Source organism: Macrotis lagotis, chromosome 1 (genome assembly GCF_037893015.1).
Source record: "Macrotis lagotis isolate mMagLag1 chromosome 1, bilby.v1.9.chrom.fasta, whole genome shotgun sequence".
Classification (NCBI taxonomy): domain Eukaryota; kingdom Metazoa; phylum Chordata; class Mammalia; order Peramelemorphia; family Peramelidae; genus Macrotis; species Macrotis lagotis.
Genome location: NC_133658.1, coordinates 905,281,351 through 905,306,194, shown reverse-complemented (window position 1 = coordinate 905,306,194; position 24,844 = coordinate 905,281,351). Strand labels below are relative to the sequence as shown.

Sequence of the window (24,844 nt, the reverse complement as noted above, 5' to 3'; positions counted from 1 at the left end):
AGTACCATGGTCACTGGAGAGAATGGTAGGATTGAGTCTGGGGGAGCCCAGGAGTCTGGCTGAGGAGGTATCCAAGAGGTGGGGAGTGTGTGTGTGTGTGTGTGTGTGTGTGTGTGTGTGAGAGTATGTGAGTGTGTACAGAGGATCAGACAGGCCATGAAGAAAGATGGGCAGGGGAGGGGTTCCCTGAAGTGATTAGAGGGACGATCTCTACTGTAGCCTCTGGGGGGTGACTGGCAATCAGACAGATTGTGGGCAAAGAGGAGATGTTGCAGCCAGGACAAGGATCAGGCAAATGCCGAGGAGGAGGCCCTCCAGACCCTTGGCTGTGGACTCCATAGAAGTGAATCCAAATTGCTGGATTTTGACTTCTTTTCTGTGGCCTTTTCTGAATCATTTGTCCCCTCTTGGCTCAAAATAAGCAGTTTAAAATCTTTTCATTTTCTCTGAAGACATGTCTAGGACAGTTTAGGTCACCAGATTTCTCTTCTCTTGTCTTGCTTATGTGTGAATCATAGTGTTGTCCTAGATTCTTTGATCATTTGGGGGTGAATTATGATTTGAATCTCCCCTACCCCCTCAGCTGTCACGGGTAGAGGGCTTTCCCATCGTTTGGTCCTCAGGCCTGTATTAGAGGGGAAATAAATCTGTGATAAGTTGGATATTGAGCAGTGTCAGAGGACGTTCCTCTACAGACAGAAGCTGCAGACGGCCACAAGAACAGAAACAGTGGTGAGAGACAGCCCAGCCATCATGATTGGAAAGGGGACTAAACCCCTGGTCAATCCTGTATTAGAACCTGTCTGCCCACCTAGGTCCTAGAGAGGAGTCCCTGGACCAGAGTTGGGGGGGGGAGCAGGCTCCTTGTTGAGGGAAGAGGTGAGGGGGGCTGTGTAGGGGAGACATCAGGGTTCAGGAGGAGGGCCGTCGGGCAGCCTGGTCTCCGGCTCCCTTTCCTGCTGGACTGCACAGAGGCTTCACTTTTATGCCAGCAATTTGGCCTTTCCTCTGAACTCCCCTGGCCTTCCTCCATTCTGTTCCCCTCCAGGCCTGTCCCTGTCCTCAGGGGCAGATGACGGCCGGGAGGGGAACACCTGGGCTCAGACTCTGAGGAGCTGGGTGGACCTGGCCTTTCCCAGTGCTCCCTTTATCCTTGGTGTGATGGGGATACTGGTCTGTGGGCAGCTAACTTGGTCTTTCAGTTAACTTGAGAGCATCAGTAGGGATTCAGATGGAGGAGATCTACACCTGTGTAGAGGTGTGTGAAAGAAATGACTTCTTTCCTCTTCATCTTGTCCCTGGTCTTTTGCTTGTTGTCTTTCCTTCAAATTGTCAACTCCTTGAGGGCAAGAACAGCTTTTCTGCTCTTTGTATTCCCAGCACTTCGCACCTTATGCTTGGGACTAGTCAACTTTAGTCAATGCTTATTGATTGATTGATTGATATTGAAAATATTCTATAGTCACATGGAAATGTTTGTTGATTTGTTGAATCTCATTTGGAAATTGCAGGTCCTGAAGAGACAGACGCTCTGAACTCCTTCCTTTGAAAGCAGTAGTGGCCTCATCTCTTCAGTCCTGTGAGTTATCTCTGCAGCTCTCCTAGGCATGGGGCGGGGGGAAGGGGAGGCTCAGCCACTAGTTAGAGGGGGCTAGATCTGGCCCAGAGTGAGGGGGGAAGGCAACAGTGGAAAAGAGCAGTAGGTCAGAGAGCCCTCAGCAGTAGGCTCAGGATGACCACAGCCCCTCCAGCTCTTGGGGATTAGGCTTCCAACCAGTCTCCCCAAGTGTAGGAGGGGCTTACTGAAGTCTCCATCCAGTGTAAAAAAACTCTTAAGAAGAAGTAAATTTTCCCTACAGGTGGCTCCCCATCCCTGGAGGGCTCCCCACCCTGTGGTCTGTGGCCATCCAGGACAGCCAACTCTCCCCCTGGAGTCAGGGTCTCCAGGATGGTTTAAAACCCCTTTGGGCAGTTATATCTCACAACTGTCAAGGGTGGGTGTTTTGATACTAAAAAAGATTTCTCTGGAATTAGTGTACAGTCCTTTAGGATATGGAATTTTTTTTTCTTTCTTTCAGTTTCCTCTAAGGAGGTAGTGGTGTAATATGATTTTTGTAATTTAATTGTTTAACTCGGGGTAAGGACCGCCAACCTTCCAGTTGCTAGGATCCCCTTCTCTTCCCTTTTCTTACCATTAACTTCCATTTCAGGTGGCAAACTTCATGAGTTTTTGGCCTTAAATAAGAATTAAACTTTATGTGTTAACCTCCAGAGTTTACCCTAATAAGGAACAGCTGGCATTAGGCCAATAGTTCTTTTAAGCTCTGCAGCCAAGGGGTGGGGTGGGCTGACTTGGGCCCATGCCCTCTAGGGTCTTTTCTTGTCATATCATCAGAAGCTTCCATGGCCCTTCTACCTCAACTCAGAATGTCTGGGCCTCAGCAGCTGCTTTCTTCCATAAAACATGAGACCCTCTCTCCCTTTTCTAGGATACTTGTAACTGTTGATACAATTTTATAATTGTTATCAGAATAATAATTAGACAAGACTTTTGTTTTCCAAAGAAGAAGCTGACTTCTTTACACTCAGATTAGGAGAGAAGCAGACTTTGGCAAGAAATAAAAGTTTCTCCCCATTGTGATCAAAGTTTAATTCAATAAAGAACAGTGTAGGGATATGAAGTGCATGTCCAGGAGTAGACTACCAATCTAGTGGTGCCTGGAGAGGTGGTCAGGCAGCCCGAGGTCTGGGTGAGGTCCTGACAAAAATCAAAGGGGCAGGCGCTGAAGGACAAGTAAAAAGAGGCAAGGGGGTGGCCGCCAAGCAAATTCAGATCTGTTCTTCTGGAAACATTCTGAGCAAAGTTTCAGCTATTCTGGTCACTTGGAGAGATTTTTATCTTTGGAAAAAGAACACCTTAACAGAAATTTTTCCTTGTGAACTAATCATATCAAAAGTTATGTTCCTATTAGAAAACAAATTTGGAACCTCTTAGATCAGGGAAATTCCATTTTGATTGGCCAGTGGTCATGCTGATACAGACCAAAGAGCTCAGTTGCAAATAGTATGTTATAAACTCAGCTTTATACTTGGCATTATTCATTTCCCCTTTATAAGAATATGGATTTTAATATAAAAATAAATTCATTAAAAGTTGTCAAAGAGGGGCGGCTAGGTGGCGCAGTGGATAAAGCACCGGCCCTGGAGTCAGGAGTACCTGGGTTCAAATCCTGATCAAAAACTTAATAATTACCTAGCTGTGTGGCCTTGGGCAAGCCACTTAACCCCATTTGCCTTGCAAAATCCTAAAAAAAAAAAAAAAAAAAAAAAAAGTTGTCAAAGCTCAGGGATGGTACATAGCCATACACACAAGATAATTATTTCAGAACAGTGCATATCCAATAAAGGGGTTACAATAAAACATTTTTAACCTGTAGCCATATTTAAAATGAACAATCCCTAGCTGAAAATGCATCTCTCATTAAGACATTTTTAAGATAGACCACAGGTCATCCTTCTTATGCTGTAATTAGTTGATTTCATATTTCTTTCTTTGAAACAGAACTTGAGACTTATGATGAACCATATCACAGATATCATTTGCTTAAATATCATTGTGAAAAATCAAATGCTCTTAATTAAGACAGGAACATGAGCTGGTAACAGATACCAAAGCTAAATGCTTAGTTAGTTGTTAGAATTTAAGAGGACTATAGGCCAAATGAATCAGATTTTATCCCTGATTTAATATACTGATTTCCAGACACAAAGTAGATTGCCATGGAAAACAGGAACATGAAGGGAAAAGTTTCCTTATTTATTTGGCTGTCATTCCAGACAAAAGTAATGTAGATGACAGAGTTAAAGTCTGTCAGGTAAGATATTGCAAATGTCATTTTGGGGAAATTAAGTCAGGAGTGACTTACTCAGCAAGGCCATGGTCATTCTCCCAGCCTTTCCTTGCTATTTCTGCTTGCTGGTCACCATTCCTTTGATGATCATACCTGGAGTCAGAACAATAGACATTCGCTGTCCCATAATATTGTCCTGAATAGCAAGTTCCAATCATCAGAGCTTCCAGAGAGTTCCAGTCATAAGGATCAGATATCTTGCATGATGAATATTAACTACAATCTCATATCAGCAGCTGCAAGAGACTGTCACAGAATCATCACAGCTTATCTCACCAATATTGGACAGATGATTTTGCTTTAGATGTTTAATAACAACAAAAAAAGATGGGATGGAAAAATACAATGATCCCATATTGCATGTAGAAAACAGATTTTATAAAACATTTTCTATAGTAAAAACATGTTCAGTTATTTACCATGTTCAACTAGACAGAAATATAAACTACTACTCTTAGAATCCCTTTAAACAATGAGAGCATATTTATGTGATTTTAGAGTATTTATTTGCATACATTTCTTCACATGTTCTTTTTTCAGATAGAACAAACCAACCTAAGAAAAATCAAATTTTCAATTCAGGTGGCACTAGAGACTCATAAATCACATGAACTGCATTTCTGAACTGAAATCTTTTTCATTTGAACAAAAACTGAGGGTTTTTAACTTTACAACTTAATAAATTTACATCTTTGTTTCACAAGCTTGTTTACCTCTAATTATTCTCATACCATTCTGAAAAAGAAAATGAGATTCTCCAAGAATTGATGCCCTCAGCTCAAACAGTAAGATTTTCCCCACTTTTAGCATATTACAATAACTTAGATGCTTTAGTATTAACCTAAAAGCTAATTGATTCAATATTGTAGTGACAAACTTTACTCTTACTCTCGGAGAGCTATAAGCAGGGACATAATTAATCAGATGGACAGATTTCTTGTATGGCAATGTCTTGACATTTCTCAAGCTGGACAGATAATCACTAGCCTTAGATCTCATAAGTTGCTTCTGAGCTCTAGACTGATGATAGCTCACTTCAATTGCCCATTTAAAAATAGTGTATAGAGGTGGCTAGGTGGCGCAGTGGATAGAGCACTGGTCCTGGAGTCAGGAGGACCTGAGAGTTCAAATGTGGCCTCAGACACTTAATAATTACCTAGCTGTGTGGCCTTGGGCAAGTCACTTAACCCCATTGCCTTGCAAAAACAAAAACAAACAAACAAAAAAGAACCCACCTTAAAAACAGTGCATGGATACAATAGTCCTAGGAAGGAAATTTCCAAAGGAATATTTAAAGTCTGTGAGGTTGGATCAAAAGAGTTCCCAGTTGTTTTTTTAGTCCCATCCACCAAGAGAGGAAGGATAGTAATAAATAATTTCACTAATTTCAGTAAAGGACCCTCATTCTTGATCTTCACAAAGCAGGGGAGAAGTCTTATCATTATGGAATTTAGGAAACCTTTTTTTATGTGAATGATGACCTCTCATACTTATCTTAGGCTCACAGAAGTAAGTTTTATCTTTAAATATATCACCAGAAATAATTCCACATCTAAAAATTTCTTTTAGTATTTCAAGATTTTCTTTTTCTTTTTACAGTCACTAAGTTTCCCTATGTAAACAGCTTGATCAAAATAACTTCAAATACCTCAGATGATAATCTCATAATTTTCATAAGTTACAATAGATAATTTTAAGTCAATTTCTCTTTAGTTTAGGCAAAAAATAGAAAAATAATTTCTTAAATTATAATGTAATAATATTATAGCACATGACCTAGCTAAGCTTTTAAAATTTCTTAACTCATTTGTTCTTTTGTTTTTCAACTGTACAACTTTTTAAAATTAAAAAAAAAATTTTTTAAGGCAGTGGGGTTAAGTGACTTGCCCAAAGTCACACATCTAGGCAATTATTAAGTGTCTGAGATCACATTTCAACTCAGGTCCTCCTGACTCTAGGGCCAGTGCTCTATTTATTGCGCCACCTAGTACAACTTTTAATCTCAAAATGTTATAAGAGATTATAAAACTATAAGAGAAATTGTTCTTACTAATAATTATTTACCAAATTTTACAACATAAGAAAATTTAGGAATAAAACAATTAGACAAACAATATTATAAATTTAAAACTTGAAACAAAACTCACTAATTGACCATATCAGATGACTTTAATTTTTAGTTAATTGTACTTTCAGATTACCTTGCACAGAAAATCAGCTCATGTAGAGTTATCACATAGGAAGCGATTACATGGAATTGAAGAGATAATAACAAAATTAATATTCATATAGCATTTGCTTTATGGCAAGCACTTTGTAGCCATATGACCCTTACAGAACTTGTAAAGTTATCAAGTAGAGAGAGCTTTCTTCATGTTGTATAGCTAATATATTTCTCAATGCCAAACAAATATGTGACCCTGTTCTTCTTTCCTTCAGGAGACTGAATTTTATCTTAAACCAAATCTGGATTTATATCAACTTAACTTCTAATATAAGCATGTGGTGAAATACAAATAAAGTTTTATAAATAGTTTAAAATCACCCCTGTTATAAATTGCCACTGATTATTATTTTTATATTAGTCTTTTTTTTTTTTTAACAAATCCACAATTCAAAATAAAAGGAGAAATGACCTTAAAAACAATCATTTCACTTAGAATGTGACCTGGATAAACTTAATTATATCTGGATCTATTTTCCAAATATTATCATTTGGAACTTCAATTTCTGTAATTCCAACTATTATGTGGTGCACTTACTGTACTTTTTTCCTATGATAGTATCAGGGGACCACTCTTGGACTGGAGCTCTCTAGTCGATGAGCGAGTCATTTCATTTTTTTTCATCACACCAGCATTGACAATCCTGTCAACCCTTGCCTAAATAATTACAGGTACCTTCAGAGGGTCTTCACCATCAGAGCAGAGTCTTGAGAAGCCTGGGCCAATAATCTCTGTTCAAGTTAGAACAAGGGATTGGAAAATAGACTCTCCTCTTTCAAGGTTGTGACCCCAAGAGCACCTTGTCACATTTGGTTAGAAAGAGTCCACCCCAAGTCCAAGACACCAAAATGGCAAGCTTCATGAGTTGGGACCCTAAAAAAAGAATTAAACTACATGTGTCAACTTCCAGAGTTGGCCCTAATCAGAAACAGTGTTAAACTCCCAGAAGTTTGTCTTAAGAAAGAACATGTTTGACAGTTCTTCTAAACTCTGCAGTCAAATGCATATTCCTGAGGGGGAGGGGGGGTCTGGCTTGGAGCCATGCCCCCCAGAATGAGATCTTAGGTGACATTTATAGGGAATAGACAGGACTACAGAATTGTGGGTGGCAGCCAGTGAGATGTCACAGCTTACTTTCTAGCTTTTCTTCCCAATTCAGGATGTCTGCCTCGTGTTATGTCAACAGGGGTCCCAGAGGTCTTGTCATGTTGTCAGAGGCCATCAGTGAATTAAATTATATCTATCTATGTATCTATGTATCTATCTATCTCTAGATCTATAATTGTATAATATACAGTGTAAATTATATTGTATAAATGTATAATATGCATTTATGTATGTATAGATTTTTCCACATAAACCAAGAAAATGAGGGTTTGGATTAAGAAAGAGACTTCTTAGATTGTGGACAGGCAGATTTCAACTCCTCCTAAGAAAACTAAATTGTTCATAAAGCTTTCTACACTTTTCCCCAACTGTCATGTCCTTTGGCTTTCCTTCTAAGTCAGAAAAATGGAAGTTTATGGGGGGGCAGCCTTTTTGAGAAATTGTTTTAGGGCAACTTTAACCTCCTAAAAAAACTGTTTTACAATTGGAGCTACCTCCATTTGGTGCCTTCTTTCTTTTAATATCCTCCAATTTATCCCATATAAATCTTGTTTTTCATTTGTTGCCTGAAGTTTCCCCATTAGATTTCTGACTTTTTTTTCTTTGTATCCTTGGTGCTCAGTACTGAGTCTGGTGACTTAACAGTCACCCACCCAAAGGTGGCATCCTGCCTGACATCCCAAAATACCCCAGGAAAGGCTGGACCAGTGGAGAATTTTGTTAGAGACATTCCTGGTCAAGATAGGGTGGACTAGGAGCAGCTAGGTGGTGCAGTGGATAAAGCACAAGCCCTGGAGTCAGGAGTACCTGGGTTCAAATCCGGTCTCAGACACTTAATAATTACCTAGCTGTGTGGCCTTGAGCAAGCCACTTAGCCCCATTTGCCTTGCAAAAAACCTTAAAAAAAAGATAGGGTGGACTGGGCAGTCCTGAGGCACCTGTGGGCTCTGCCCTTCTTTATTTAACCTTGCCTGAGTGATCCATTTTGTTTTGACTTCTTGTTCTTCTGTAAGTTATAAGATCTTTTTTGTGTACAGTTTGGTAATAGCATGGCGGAGGCCCAGGTGGTCAACTACTACTATTGGTGCGTGGGTGAACCCCTACTTCTGGTGTACCACTGATGGGGAGTCTTGCTCAGGTGGCTGCAGTTGGCTGGGATTGTCCGTGCTTCCTGGAGATCCCAGGTCTGGGGCCCAGTGCCCAGCCAGTCAGCACACAGCTTCTCTCCTCCTGTAGCCCCAGCCCTTTCACAGTCTGCTGGGGGTGTTCCTGAAGAGAGCAGTGTTTGTTTGAAGAAATGATGCATACAAGAAGATTGCTGGAATGCATGGATAAGCCAGCTGGACTAATATCTCAGACTCAGAGAGGGTTCCTCTTGGGCTTGAGTCACTGGGTCCCCCAGTAACCCTGGGCAGCGCCACTCTTGTTATCTCCATTTTACTGAGGCCAAAGTTGGATTGACTTGCCACACAGCCAGCCAGTGTCGGAAGTCAGATTTGAACTCAGGCTTCATAGGTGACTCAACCTTGGGTGGGTTGACTCGTAGACTGGAGGACTGGACCTTCCTGAGGGAGTTGTAGAACATGCCCCTTCTCTTTCCTAGTTGGAGAAGCTCTACCTTTTCTGGTCTCCCTAAGACAGCAGCTCTAAAGAGATCCCCAGTTGTTTTTCTTTTCTTTTTAAAAAATTTTATTTATTTAAGGCAATGGGATTAAGTGACTTGCCCAAAGTCACACAGCTAGTCAATTATTAAGTGTCTGAAGCTGGATTTGAACTCAGGTCCTCCTGACTCCAGGGCTGGGTGCTATATCCACTGTGCCACCTGTGCCCCTGTTTTTCTTTTTTTTTTTAACAGATGTGCAGTTGCCATTATTTTAGCATTGGTGCCTGTCCGACCTTTGGTAGTGATCTGGGCATGCCTCATCACGTTACCCCTGGAGCTGCCATTGTAACTGCTTGTACCCAGGTCTGAATCTCCTTTCAAGTTGAGTCTTCCCTGGCCAACTCATAAACACCTTCTACTGTATATGTGTTTGAGTTTGGCAACTCTGGCATACAACCAAGAAGGAACTGCTTAGGTCATCTGGGTGTCCCTCAAATTGGGTAAATAGGTGCTAAATGCTTTTTCTCATCATTAGTTTAGGTAATTGATCACCATTCAAAAATTTGATGTAACTTTTTAATGTTCTTTGTTAGAACCCTAAAAACCCATGGAAGGACCCAGCTCTCAGTCACTGTGGTGGGCCACCCTGATTCTTACATTCATTACACTCAGATATTTAATTGCTCCATATTCCCTCAGATAGTTCCCAGATTAGCCTCAGGTTAGACCCCAATGCAAATGAATTTAAGAACAAGAAGAAATCCTCCAGGTCTTCTGGTCTTCAACCTCTTCTCCTAGGGTCCTAGGAGAAAGACTATTCTACCCTAATATCCTCCCTTCCAGGAGAGAGCAGAGCCATTCCATCAAGTCTTCAGACTGGTTTCCTGTCCTGGAGGAAGGAGAGTAACAGAATTCCTTTGGCATTAGTCTTCTAGCTTGACCTTCAAAGTGTTCTGGAGAATGAAATAGCTGAACACCTTCCAAGCTCTTCCCTGGTCATACCCTCGCCATTCCTGTGATTTGGAGCCCCTAACTGTCCTTCAGACCTGGTTTTCTTTCTCCCACCGCCAGATTCCTTGCTCTCATTACCCTCAAGCCAACATCCCACCCGAAAACCCCACTTTTCCTATTCTAAAGCTGCCCCTCCCTTTCACTTGCTCCTTGGGTTACCCTCCTCAGAGGCTGCATACACTTTCTACTAAATCTTTTCTTTCACATTCCTTCCATCTGCTAGCCTCCCTCCTGATGACCCAAGTTCCCTGGCTGCACCATCACTAAATGGCCACCATTGCTTAGGATCCTCTCCTCCCTTTCTGCCCCTCAGCCAGGCTGGTGGGCTGTTGTCTGCTAACCTGCATGACCCTCTACTCCTTGGTCTCTCTCTCCTCTTCATTGCCTACCCTCATAGTAGGGATTTCACCATATATATTGTTATTTCTTCACACACTCTAATATCAGAATTCTTCAATTTAATCTGCCCTCAAGGAGAGTCATACCATTGTTCTTACCACCCCCAAATGTACCAATTCAGATCTCTGAAATCCCTTCTCTGATCACAGTGCCATTGTCTAAACTCTGTTTTTGCAGAGTCTGACCTCTGATCTCTCTAACCCTCAGGTTCTCAGGGTCTCCTCTCCCATGGCTGCATTCTCCAACTCCTCATCTTCCCCTCTTGCTGGCCTTGGATTTAGATGCAGAAAGCCTGAGGCTAAATCCCAGGTCTGGGCCATCAGATCTCCAAATCCTTGGAGGGACCATTTAGTCTCTCACCTTGAGCATCCTTAGATCTCTGCCACATGTAGGGTTCAGAGGAAAATCTTGTGATCTCCTCTGCAGTTTTTTCACCCTTTGTTGGCATAGTGACATGATAGCTGACATATCACATACTTTCCATTTATCCCTTCATTTGATTATTCTAATATTCAAATGATGAAGGTCCTGTGGGGTTTTTCATGTTCTTGGACATTTGATAGAGATCAAGTCCAGGTTCACTACAAGAAACATGAATTAAGCAAGACAAGTAAAGTGCTTAGCAGAGTGCCCAGCCCCCGGTGAGTGGGTCTTAATAAATCCTTGTTTCCCCTCCAGCTGGCAGCTTTAAAGTGTGTGAAAAATGAAGTCGTCATCCTTATTTTTGAAATCTTGGTCCTTATGAAAATGATGAAACTCCATTGTGACACCGACATGGAAAACTTGAGAACCGGGGACACGAGAGAAATTTGATGTCCTATTTGATCTTTTGGTAAGGAGACATGAGCGATGTCCAGGACCAGCCCCAGTTTGATCCCTCGCAGGCAGAGCCAGGAACATAAAGTGGCTGCACCACTCCCTCACCAGCAGGGTCTTGAAGGTGTCCTGAAACAAGCCCCTGGTTGCATCAAAGACCTGATGGTCCCCAAACACCCCCACATCTTGCTCCCTTCATTTTCTTTATTTCTTCAGTTTTATTGGGATGGGATCAGACTAGAGGAGACAGTGGGGTCTTTGTGAGTGCCTTTATATCCCTTCCCTTCCCTTGGACTCACCTCCATCAGAACAACTTAGAAAAAACAATGTCTCAACCCTTTTCCTGTCAGGGAGTGAAGAAAAAGTGAATGAGGAGAAAGCCTCTAGGAGGTTGTAGATGGAGGCCCATTGTGTTTGGGCTCTGGAGCATGGAGGTCATCTGGTCTAAACCATCTCCAGTTCAGAGAAAGGAAGGAATTCCCAGAGAGGGGGAAATCAACTGGACCAAAGTCAGAAAATGAGAATTAGAGCTATATTCATGAGTTCACTGTTTTCCTCAGTTAAGGACTTAGAAATCATTCAATCCCAACCCTTGAGAAAGCCCAGAAAGGGGAGGGGGAGTGCCCAAGGAAGGCAGTTGTAGAGCCAATGTTGACCCCTCCCAGGCTCTTTCCAGTAGACCTGGTCTAGCAGCCAGTAGGGTTGAACCCATCACCCAGGTTAAGTAGGAGAAGTTGAGGCCTGGGGGACAAGAAGCTGGTCAAAGTCCGAGCTGAAAAGAGCCTCAGCAGCCCTCCACGTGCACCTGTGTTTGAACAAGCATCTTCACACACCCCCAACCATACCTCACAAGTTGTGGCCTGTGTCACAGTCAGAGTAGCAAAAAAAGAGAGAAATCGTAGTCTCCTTATCTTCAGAAATTGGTGCTTGTTGCACCAGAGGCAATCAAAGGTCTTTGAAGCTGAGTGGTCCTTTCAAGAATTCCTGCCTACATGTGAGGAGGGGACAGGCTTTCCTTTGAACACACGTGAGAGACTTCTTCCTGGCAGCCATCCAGGTCCCGAGTTGTACAGTTGTTTGATTTTGTCTGCTTTCTCATCTCTGAGTCAATCAATCAGTCAGCCCTCTCTAAGGCTCACCCTGCACCTGGAATGCTGCAGTAAGCCTCCTGACTGGTCCCTGTTTCCCAGGGGCTCCCCTAGCAAATTTCTCTTCCATAGTCTAAAAATTGTCATTTCCTAAAACACTGCTTCTTAAGAAGATCTTGGACTGCAATTCTGCCTTGAGGATCAATAAATAAAATCACTCCTGGATTTGACATTGGAAGCCATCATACTCCAACCCTAAACTTGACAGACTGATTTCACATTTCCCCATCCATTCCACATGGCTTCTTCTCTCATTCCTGCCATTATCCAACTCTTCACATCCCTTGTTCCAATAAAGGGAACTCCATAGTCCCCTCCTTTATGAAACCTTTCCTGATTGGATGTCAGGATGAGGGTGAAGAATAGGGCTAGGGTCATTAGACATAGGGGAAAGCAGAATGATAAAAATAAGATTAGAAGAAATTTTGGAGCCAATGAACCAGTTAAATTAGATTTAGTTCTTGCTATAAAACAATAAGAAAATATTAGAAGCAAATTAAATTATATCAGAAAACTAAATATTTGCACAGTATGAATAAAAGTATCATCATACTACTGAGAGGAAAAATGTTTAATGCATGCCTATAGCAGAAGATGTTAGAAGTATTTGGTTTTTCTCTATTATGTGAGATTGTGTGTATGTGTGTGTGTGTGTGTATATGTGAGAGAGAGAGAGAGAGAGAGAGAGAGAGAGAGAGAGAGAGAGAGAGAAATCAAACATTGATATATTTCTTTATATTTTCTCTAGTAGAAATCCTCCCATATTTCTCTGACCTCTTTTTCCTTCTTTTGGCAAATAGTCCCAATTCCATAGAGGTGCCTGGAAGAGCCCAGTGATAATTGTTGTCCTCTGGAACCTAGCTGTGCTCTGCCAATCGTCCTCCAATTTTTCTCAGACTGCAGGTGAGGCTGGAGAGGGAAGGGAAGCCTTGAATTTCATGGGATTTTGCTGTAAGGGGAGGAGACTCACCAGGAGTAGCCACTAGGATGGTAGCACCAAGTAAGGATTTGTTACAGGTGGGTTAGCCCGAGAGTGTTTCTGGGTAACTGGGCAAGTGCCATTAAATAGGGAGAGATTAAAGAAGAGAGACAGTGGATATGCTGTTATTACTATCTACTGGAGAAGGGAATGGAAAGGATGCCTCTAGAGGGAAACAAGTAGGCTAAAAATAGGGGTGAAGGAAGACATAGTAGGTCAAAGGAGGACATTGTTGGAGATAATCGCAGAAGGGTTTGAGTTTAGAAAGGAAGAAGAGGAAATTCATGAACAAGCTCTATTTTTCAGGGAAGAATTAGGTGAAGTCCTCAGGTGAGAAAATGGGGTGTGAAGAGAGAAGGCAGAGTGATGGTAGAGCTTCTGTGGTGAGTTAAATAGAGAAATGATTAGGAAGACTGGAGGATAAGAAGCCTCTATCAATGTCTCCAGATAGGTGAACCGTTCCTTAAAAAATCAAAACTGTCCTTTGGACTTGCCTGTCTCAGGGAACTCAGGATTGGGCCATTCCTGGTTGCTGAATAAAGAAGTTCATTCCTTTCTTGAGACTAGACCAAATAATCACTGTGACCAGTACATAGGGGTTTGTAGGTGGTGGTCCAGCAGGGAGAGGATCACAATGAACAAGTTGCCCAAAAGGGTCAGCAAGTTAGTGGGCAGGAGGACAGTAACTAACAGGAGCTGCAGCCCCTGAAGATCTGGGATGCCATGCAGAATGAACTTGGTCCCCTCAGAGGGGTTGCCCAGCCCACTCCACCCTTCTAGAGGCATCTGGAAGCACGATCTTTTACATTGGATGGACCTTTAGAGCCTTGGAGAAATCTCTCAACAGCATTTCTTAAATTCTCTGTGGCAGCCACCTTGCTAGGTGCTAGGGAACAGGAAAGACCAGGCAGGACTCTGTGGTCATCAAAGAATTCAACCCTTGGGATGCAGTCCACATGTCAGTACCTAGTGCCCACAGGCAGTCATCCACACATGTGTGACACAGTATTGGATAATGGAAGGCACTTTGAGAGAGGAATGCTTTATTTGCTTGGGGGGGGGATCCATGAAGATCTCTTCAGAAGGAGGATTTGAGCTAAGTTTTGAAGGAGGCCAAGACTTTGATAGGCAGTGATGACAAGGGAGAGTATTCTAGAGATGCCAAGGGATGGCAGCATGTCATTGTGAGGACCAGCAGTCAGAAGATGACTGGAGGGTACGAGAGGGTCACCAGGGACAGCCCTTTGGGGGCTAGTGTAGCTGACCAGTCATGTGGTGCAGAGCCCAGGGAGATGAGAGGTGATTGGAACTGAACCCGTAGCAGGGAGACATGATGGGAAGTGAGAAAAGATGTCTGGAAGAACCCTCATGGGCTGCTCAACTGGAAGATCAGGAAATGCCACCACCTGCCTTCTCTGGCTTCCTTCAAGTTCATTTTGTAAGAAAGTTCAACCAGTGCCACTAATCCTCTTGTCTTCCCTCTAAGATTATCCTTGATTTGTCCTGTGTGTAGCCCTGCTCTACCCCAGACCTGATGAATGACCTTGTTTTTCTCCGAAAAATTTGAGGGGCTATTCTCTGCCTCCAGATGTTTCTTACCTCCTACAAGCCTAGCCCTGATTGAAGTCCCTGAAAAGATTTCCTTCAGACTATTTCTAATCTCCTTTATAGACAACAAGGACTAGAGAGGACTAGAGGGGGGGAAATATTCTTATGCTTTGGAGAAGACCTTTTCCCCATTGGCTACACTTTGAGGGACTCACAGCCCCCTTGGGAGGAAGAGAATTTATGGACCCCAATGGTAGAGGAGTAAGCTGGCAATGGGAGAGGTGATGCCAGAAACTTGCACTTGGGATCTTTTCCTGCCTTTACAGAGATAAGACCAATATGTTCTCCAATCATCCTGTCAGTCTAGTGGTCTGTCCTTGGTTGGTCAGCAAATGTCTGGGAGATATTCTGCAGAATGGTGCTGACAGAGCATCTACCACTTTTCCCTCCTGGGTGGGTCTTCCTACCAGGTGGATAGCACCTTAGAGCAACCTTCAATTGACTGCTGCAGTAATGTGATGATCCCCATTTTGCAGAATATTGAAGTTTGTTTAAAGTGGTGGCTCCTCCAGAATCACTCAGCAGTCCTGTCAGAGACAGGACTTTGTGGCAACACTCCAGCCCCCAAGTTCTCCCTGGGCTCCCTATCCCTTGTACATCTTCAGATAGATAATTGATCCAATCCTTTGTGGGGGCTCTCTCGGTAGGTCCCTGATGAGGTCCCTATGTGATGAACAAGGGCCTGAAGCTCACAGGGGCAAATGGACACACTCATGACAGCCAACAAGTGTGAACCTGAAGCCAACCCCCCAGAACCCCCTCCAGTGTGGAGAGCCTGTTGTGTCAGGCTGTGGAGCAACTCGGGGAAGGTGGCACCCAGTAACCTGCTCATGTGTCAATCTGTGCTTAGTTCCTATCAGCAGAGACCCTAAGGAACGGGTGTCATCTCCTGACCTCGAAGAACCTGGAACAGAAGAGGGAGGAAGGAGGGAAGGAAAGAAAGGAACAGACTTTGGTTACTTAGGGTTTAACTTAAGGTTTTACTTGACAAGGACTATCTCATCTGATCCTCATAACGATTCCAGGGAGAGGATGTTTTATTTACAGATGAGGACATGGAGTCTGTCACACACCTTGAATGTATGAGGCCAAATCTGAACTCAGATCTCCCTGACTGCAGACCCAGTTGTTCTACCACAACAGCCAGATGCGTCCATGGCCCCCTCCCAGATCCTTTCCTCCACTCCAGACGTCTCCATCCCAGCTGTTTTGAGTGACCTGGTGATGCACTGTTCTGGAAGCAGCTCTGAAACATCTCTCTGTGACTTGGGGAAGTGCTTTCTCCTTTTTTGGCCTTTCTTTCCTCAGATAAAATGAATGAGTTGGACTTGGTGATTGATAAGGAGGCTCTATCATTGCATTGTCTCTCAAGCCCAGTTCCTCCAGTGGAGCCCGCAATAGGATGACCCTCCATGTAACCACCATCCCCAGAGTGGATGGTCCAGGTAGAACATGAGTGACATTGGGGCTCCTTTGCCACAAAGACCCAAAGCCTTTTTCCTAGTGTCTGATATGTAAAAGGAGTTGGAGGGACAGAACAAAAGGGAAAGAAGAGGAAGACAAGAGGGTAATGTGCTCTAGGAGGACAGGAGGAGACAGAGGGCCTGAGAAGAGGGAGGACTTACTTGGTGAAGGGCTGTGGATTCTGAGCAGGCTGGCTTTAGCCCAGGACTCCATTTAGAGTTCCTACCACTCCATTCTCATTCAAGAGGACCAGAGGGGACATCCTGAATTTTCCCTCTTTCATCCTCAACCTCCCCTCTGAGCTCCTGCACCTAAATGTCTCTTGTGGCCTAGGAAGCCTCCAAACTTTTAATAGTCCCCAAGAGTTTAATTAAATTGCTGCTTCTGAACTTTCTGTTAGGAGAGCTTGCTTAGGTCCTGAACCTGGGGGTGGAGAAATATACATTGTTTTGGTCTCCTCCTTGTCAGTATAGCAAGAAGCTATGACTTTCCTACTGTTTGGAGTCCTCTGCATTTTTATAATTTCACTATTCCCACTACCTGGACTAAGAAGAGAAATGTTCCTTCAGGTGTTGAGCCACAGTTGGAAAATAAATATCAGTCGATCAGCTGTGGAAGAAATATCAATGTAGTAATATAAGACTTCATATGATTTCCCCTATTTATAATTGAGATTTTTGTCTTTTTAAAAAATTTCTTTGACGTCAATACCTTAACTCTGAATGCCTGGTTAGGATGTTCACATCAGTGATCACCTTTTACTATCTTGACATTTCCATAATTCCACAATAACATACATCTGCCTTTACCAATCTCCTATGGCTCATTAATTTGAGGTAATCTCTCCCTATCTCCCCACCCCACCCCATTTCCTACCATCAATTTATTTTACCCTCTAATTTTTCCACTTCATTTTTCTTATTTACCTTGCTTTATCTTGCCAACAACCTTCTTATCCTTCTTGAGGATAATTCTTCAAGGCTATTCCTTACTCCTCTGGGATTGTATTTAATCTTCTAAAATTCTTTTTATCTTCTTTCATTATCCTTGATCCTTCTCTTCTCTTTGGTGGTCTTTAAGCAGAATCTGGGGACCAATGATTAACATGTCATTAACATAAGACAGTGCCAGGATTGATCATACCTAATCCATAGCCTTCCTGGAGAGGGCCCTAGATCAGAGTCTGGATGTTTCAACCGAGTACTGAAGGGAACAGAACTCACCTTCTGCATGAGGAAGAAGAGGACGCTAGATTATATTAGGAAGCAAACCAGAAAATTCTTCCAAATGGCACAGTGATCCCCAAAGACTACTTAGGACAAATCATCTCACCAACCTGGGACATATGTGTGTGTGTGTGTGTGTGTGTAAATTGTTTGATTTGAAATAGAAGAAAGTCCCTTCCATTCTGATCCAAGAGCCATCCTAGGCAATCACAGATCCTTCAATTGGCATGGGACCTGAGAGGAATTCTGTCCAAACCACTCTACTTTCAGAAAAAAGAAAGCCAAGAGAAAGAAATCACCTTGCCTAAGCTCATAAGAGCCCAAGCAGAGGTGGGGTGCATAGGAACAGGTGCTCCCTTGGAACTCATACAATCCCCTCCTTTTCTGAGTCCCAGGAAAGGTAAGGAGCATCCCTAACATCATTCCCATCTTCCAACTTCATGATGATGGTATATTGTCCTGAGTCACCATTCATCAGAGCAGCAGCCAAGACCTCTGGGGGTCATCTGAGAGAAGGAAGCAGAAGGGAGACATACTTGGGCCAGGCCCTGGATGAACACTTTGTCCAGAGACTCCCTCATTTCATCCTCATAGCCTGAGAGGAGAGGGTGGTTTTGCCTATTTTACAGTTGAGGAAAGTGGAGTAGAAGGTCCAGTGACTGACACATAGTGAGCAGGGCTACCTTAGCATTATTCTTACCACCACCATCACTGGGACTCTTAGTTCTGATGCTTAGGCTCAGGTTGCTTTTAAAGACCTAGAAGCTCGGCAGGCAGAAGTTGGGGTGGAGGCCAGGGAGACCAAGATTGGCTTTTGCATTCACACCCAAGTCTCCAACATCATAAAAAAAAAATGAACCTTTCCCTTGACCTGCCCCAACAGCTAGTTTCAGTCTTTTCCAACACTCAGATTCCTATAAAAAGATCCACTTTCTTCTACCTATGCCCACCACTCAACTGCAACCATTTTTGGGCCAACTAAATTTTATAACTTTCTTATATTACCTTGTCGTCCATCATCCTGCTGGAATTTTCTATAGCCTTAGATGTTACTGGCTACCTTCTTCCCTTGCATTACTTCCTGCCTAGACTTTGACAGCTCTGTCCTCTGGTTATTCTACCAACTGGCCCTTCCTTCTCAAGTCTCCTTTGTCAGGTCTTCTCACCAGTCCAGATATCGGCAGATAGCTGCTCATTCAGTATCCAGTCCCAGGCTGTTCTTAGTTCCAGTGAGACATAGCCACTGGTTTTCACAGGTGTCTCCAGGCTCACACACCCTAGATAAAGCTCACGATTTTGTCCCTATTAAAACCAACTTTCCTCCTAACTTCTATAAGGACTCTCTTCAGAATTAATCAGCTATTGTTGAATAAAACAAGGAGATAATAATAGTTAGCATTCATAAAAACTTTACTATGGGCTAAGTGTTGGAGATACAAAGAGAAGCAAAAATATAATCACTGACCTCAAAGAGTAGTTTAATGGGACAAAGGATATATGCAAAGCAAACTAGACAGGATAAATCAGAAATAATTTTAAAATGTAAAACATTCCTAATTACATATAAAATAATTTTAATAATTCTTTTTTCAAATTTTGAATCTCATATTCTCCCCCCTGCCCTCCTTTATCCCCTGTTGAGAAAGCAAGCAATTTGACAAAAGGTTATACATGTATAGTCTTGCAAAATGTATTTCCGTTTAAGTCATATTGTGAAAGAAAACACAAACAAAAAAAACTAAGAAAAGTAAAGTACAGAAAAAGTATCTTGAATCTGAATTTAGCTTTCACCAATTCTTTCTCTGGAGATGGACAATACCTTTTTTTTTTTATCATAAGTCCTTCAGAATTGTTTTAGATCATTGTTTGCTGAGAATAGCTAAGTTATTCACAATAGAGCATCATAAAATATTGTTGCTACTGTGTACAATGTTCACCTCATTCTGCTCATTTCACTTTGCATGGGTTCATGTAAGTCTTTGCAGCTTTTACTGAGAACATCCTGCGCATAATTTCTTTTAGCACAGTATTTAGTCATGATCATATACAACAATTTGTTTAGCCATTTCCTAGCCCCTCAATTTCCAATTTTTTAATACCACCAAAAGAGCTGCGATAAGTAGTTTTGTATTTAGAGGTCCTTTTCCTTTTTTTTTCTTATCACTTTTGCATATTTCTTGGTGAAAGGGTATGCATGTTTTTATAGCTTTTTGAACATAGTTTCAAATTGTTCTCTAGAATGGTTGCATTAGTATTCAACTTAACTGACAGTATTTTTTTTCCCCCCACATCTCCAACATTCATCGTTTTCCTCTTCTGTCATATTAACCAGTCAGGTAAGTGGATGTTGGTAGCAAGAGTTGTTTTAATTTGCATTTCTCTGATAGTATAAATCTGAACTAATTACTAATTAAATCTAACTAATTAATATTAACTAATTAAATCACTAAAGTAAAGAGGATTTATGGAAGGCTTCCTACTGTAGAAGGTAGAATTTTGTTTTTAAGTTAGGACATAAAGAAAATTAGAGATGTCAATGGTAAGAGTAGATGATGGAAATTTTTTCACTGAAAACCAATGACAGGAAAGAAAGGGAGATGAGATGGTTTTCATACCTCACAATATTAATTCCCCAAGTACATTTTTCTCCCCTCCCTGCCATCACCTCCCCAGATTTTTAGCTCCCTTTTGTAGATTTTGTTTGTTTGGTTAAATATTTCTCAATTACATGTAAAGTTGTTTTTTTAATAATTGTTTAAAATTTTTTTGAAATCTAAATTCTCTCCATTCCTGCTTTCTCCCTTCTTGAGAATACAAGCATTTTGATTTTCTGTTATACATGTGAGAATGTGTAAAAAATTTTCATTTTTTTATTTCTTCATTCAGTCAATGACCCGATGGACTTATCTTTTAGTATTTTCATACTGTCCAGGGTTTTTATTTTGTTTTGTTTTGTTTTTTGATAAAAATATTGGATCACCTTTTGTCAAAACTATCCACTATGACCATCTTGAGTAACTGTATACCATACCTTATGGTTTCATTGAGCTCCTAAAACCCTTCTGCCTCCACAAAGCGGCCATCCATGGAGGGAGTTCCCATGCTCCCTTCGGTGTTTATCAGTTCTCACTCAGGAGAGAGAGAACATTTTCTGCTGTGGGTTCTTGTCTTGACCATAGATGATTGCTGTTTCTGCATATGCAGTTCTAGTTTTGCCCACTTCACTCTGCTCATCATTTCTTATACTTCTGTCATATCCAATGACACTCATATATCACAATTTCTGTAGTCACTTCCTTAGAGAAAGAGCTGCTATGTTTTTGTACAGATAGATTCTTTCCCCATTTGCTTTGATCTCTTTGGGATTCAGGCATATTATTGGTATTGCTGGATCAGAGGAAATAACCAGTTTCATAACCTTTTGGGCTATGTTCTATAGAATGGTTGGACTAATTTATAATTCCACCAACAGTACACCAATGTGCCTACCCTGCCACATCCTCATCAGATTTGGTCATTTTCTTTTTCCATCATGTTAGTCAATCTGATGATTGTAAGGTTATATCTCAGACTGGTTTTAATTTGTATTTCTTTTACCAGAGTGATTTATGTGACTATTGATAGTTTTGATTTCTTCTGAAAACTGTTCATATACTTTGATCATTTATCAGTTGGGGAATAGCTTTTTATTTATTTTTTAAATTTGGCTCTGTTCTCTATATAGTTGAGAAATGAGAACCTTTATTAAAGAAACTTGTTACAATTTCCCGTTTTCCTTCTAATCATGGCTGCATTAGTTTTGTTTGTTTAAAAGTTTAGTTTCATGTAATCAAAATTATTTATTTTTGCTTCCCATAGTCTCCTGTATCTCTTGTTGCAGGTGCCGTCCTAGACTTTTAATGATGCTTCAGTTAGAGCTGGCCCAAAGTGCCCATGGCAGGATGAGGAAGGATTCAGACTGAACACATGGAGGATATTGCCAGGGCATTGAAATGGAAGGTTCAGGGTTCCTATGCAGTTCTGTGGGGCAGAGCCTCAAGAGTGGCCTTGCTTCTTCTCTTATTCTCCTGTTTTACTTGGAGAACACCTTGATTCCAAGTTTTCAGTTGTTCTCCCAGATGGACTTGTCCTACTCTGACCTCTCTCCCAGCCTCCAGTCTTCTCTGTGTTTGAGCCATTGCTCATAAGGCAGCAGAACAGGATACATACACACACACAAACACACACACACACACACACACACACACACGTTACATACCTGTTGGTTAGGGATGGATGCATGTGTTCCTCAATTCTATAGGTATCTGCGTGTGCATGTTTATGCCCACTATCCTAAATGTATGAATATGTTCTATTTCTATAACATGGCCCAGAGTGAGAACAGAGCAGTTTGGGGTAGTATCTGGCTGGGAAAAATGTTGGAAAACACATTTATTAGAAAAGATTGCTTAGGGGCCACTAGGTGGCAAAGTGGATAGAGCACTGGCCCTGGAGTCAGGACCTGAGTTCAAATCCGGCCTCAGACACTTAATAATTACTTAACTGTGTGGCCTTGGGCAAGTCACTTAACCCCATTGCCTTGCAAAACCCTAGAAAAGAAAAGGAAAAAGAAAAGGTTGCTTAAATTGTTACAAAGGAAAAAGATAAGTACTTTATTGGAGGGGAAAATGCACTAACACAAAAGAAATGGGAGCGGCTTTATCAGTTAGTATTGCCTTAGGATAAGGAAAAGGAGGTAAGTGCCTAAGACTTGTTCAGAGTCCTTTGACTTTTCTTTTGTGAGATTTGAATTATTGGCAGGAGGGGGGAGCTGCTGAAGTTGTCTTTGAAGCTTTGGTACCTCTCCAGGGAGTGGGCCTAAACCCTAGGTGTCATCCCTGCATCTTTTCCCTCAGCCACCCCCTGCCCCCCAATTCAGTAAGTGCTGGATCTTTCCGTATCTGGTGCGGGCCTCTGGGCTCTCTCTTCCCCGAGGTCTTCAATCAGACCATGTCACTCTCCTCTTCACTAATTCCACTGGTTGCCAGGCACCTCAAGATGCAAATACTGACATTCAAAGCCCCTTCTAGTCTGTGTTTCTCCCCTGTGCTCCAGTGACATTCCTCCATCCATCTTCTTTCTCACACAATACTTTCTAGATCATGCTCTTTTACTCTGAGGTCCTCAGCCTGGATTTCTCCCCCTCCTCTTCCTGACTCCCTGAGCTCCAGCACAGTCTGAAACCTGAGCTCCCCAATTTGTGATTCTTGCCTAACTTGACAGGAGCTGGTCTGAATCTGCCCTGCACCTCCATTCTGGAAAATCTGGGGTTTTTTACTGTTTCTACTAAAGGTGAACTCAAGTGGTTAACACTCAATTTTGTGAATTATGAGGCCTTCCTAGAAATTCAGGACAATTAGATCCTTCCTCATTTCCCTAACTCCACTCCAGACTTGCAAATATGTGAGGATATGTGCTCTACACACAGGGGCTCAATTTTTGTGTATCTCTGAGCCACCCCTTACAGGTTTTTTTTTTTTTTAAATATTTGCTTTATATTTTCCAATTATATGTAAAAATAGTTTTTAGTATTCATTTTTTTGTCTTTTTTTCTTTTTTCTTTAATATTTATTCTCATTTTGTACAAATAATGTTTTTCTACAGTAATAAAATATTCTTGTTTAAGAGTAAATGAAATACCCCCCATAAATATAGACTTGCTTGAGCAATAAAGTAAAGAGGAGAGAAAAAAATTAAAATTACAAAAAGTAATAGTAATAATTGTAGGTATGGCCAGGTGGTGCAATGGATGGAGCACCAGCCCTGGAGCCATGAGCACCCGAGCCTACATCCTGGCCCTGTACACCCAACAATTACCCAGCCGTGTGACATGCAAGCCACCCGAACCCCACTGCCCTGCAAAAACCAAAAAAAAAAAAGACCCAAAATAAAATAAAATAGTAATAATAGTAGGGGTGACTGGGTGGTGAACAGAGCATTGGCCCTTGAGCCAGGAGCACCTGGGTCCAAATCAGGCCTCAGACACCCAACGATCACCCTGCTATGTGGCCCCAGGCAGGCCACCTAGCCCCATCTGCCCTGTACCCCCCCCCAAAATAATAATAAAAAATGTGCTTTAGTCTTTGTTCCAACACCAACAACTCTGTCATGGGTGGATCACATTCTTTATGATAAGTCCATGGCAAAAGTTACTTCCATATTTTTCCACTGTTGCCATTGCTGATTGCAACTCCCTCCTTACATATTTCTTCACTACCATGTACTATGTTTTCTCTCTCCTTTCACTCTGACTCTGCTGTAGGGTAGGTGAGTGGTGCAGCAGACAGATCCCTGGTCCTGGGGCCAAGAGGCCCTGAGCCCCCATACCACCCTTTAGGCCCGGCATCCACCTGGCCCTATGGTTCCGGACAGGCCATCCAATCCCAGCCCCTTGCAAGAAGTAAAAAAAAGAAAATGTGTTATATCTGACCATTCTCCACCCCCCCCATGGTCCATCCTCTCCTTCATTCACATCCCCACCCCTTCCCCCTGTCCCCCCCTTCTTACCCCAGATGTCTATACCCCATTGAGTATATACATATATATATATATATATATATATATATATATATATATATATATATACTGTTTCCTCTCCTAGACACCTCTGATTAGAGCAAAGATTCCCTCATTCCCCCTTGCCTTCCCCCCTTCCATATCATTGCAACAGCTCATTGTAATAAAGAAAAATTTTATTATATGAAATATCTTGGCCTATTCCCCCTCTCCTTTTTCTTTCTCCCATTACATTTCCCTTTTTTTCTATTGACTCCATTTTTATACTATATTTTATCTTCAAATTCAGCTTTCTCCTGTGCTTTAACTATAAAAGCTCCCTCTACCTGCTCTATTAACTGAGAAGGTTCATATGAGTATTATTAGTGTCATTTTTCTATGCAGGAATACATGCAGTTCATCAAGTCCCTCATATTTTCCCCTTCTCCAATCTCTATGCTTCACCCGAGTCCTGTATCTGAAGATCAAACCTTCTGTTCAGCTCTGGCCATTCCAACAGGAACATTTGAAATTCCCCTGGTTCATTGAAAGTCCATCTTTTTCCCTGGAAGAGAACATTCAGCCTTGCTGGGTAGTTGATTCTCGGTTGCATTCTAAGCTCTTTTGCCTTCTGGTTTATTATATTCCAAGCTCTACGAGCCTCCAGTGTAGTTGCTGCTAAGTCCTGTGTGATCCTGACTGCAGCTCCACGATATTTGAACTGTATCCTTCTGGCTGCTTGTAATATTTTCTCTTTGACTTGGGAGTTCTGGAATTTGGCTATAATATTCCTAGGGGTTGTTTTTTTGGGGA

The 24,844-nt window shown here is 41.9% G+C and overlaps 1 protein-coding gene across 3 annotated transcripts in view; it reads left to right on the top strand.

Annotated features, from left to right (window-relative positions):
* LOC141509577 (uncharacterized) overlaps positions 1-24,844 on the top strand; it is a 264,113-nt gene that overhangs the window by 114,439 nt on the left and 124,830 nt on the right. For all 3 annotated transcript variants that reach the window (XM_074219210.1, XM_074219209.1, XM_074219208.1), the window contains one exon: positions 1,512-1,579. The gene's annotated coding sequence lies outside the window, so the exon portion shown is untranslated. The remainder of the gene's footprint in view (positions 1-1,511; positions 1,580-24,844) is intronic.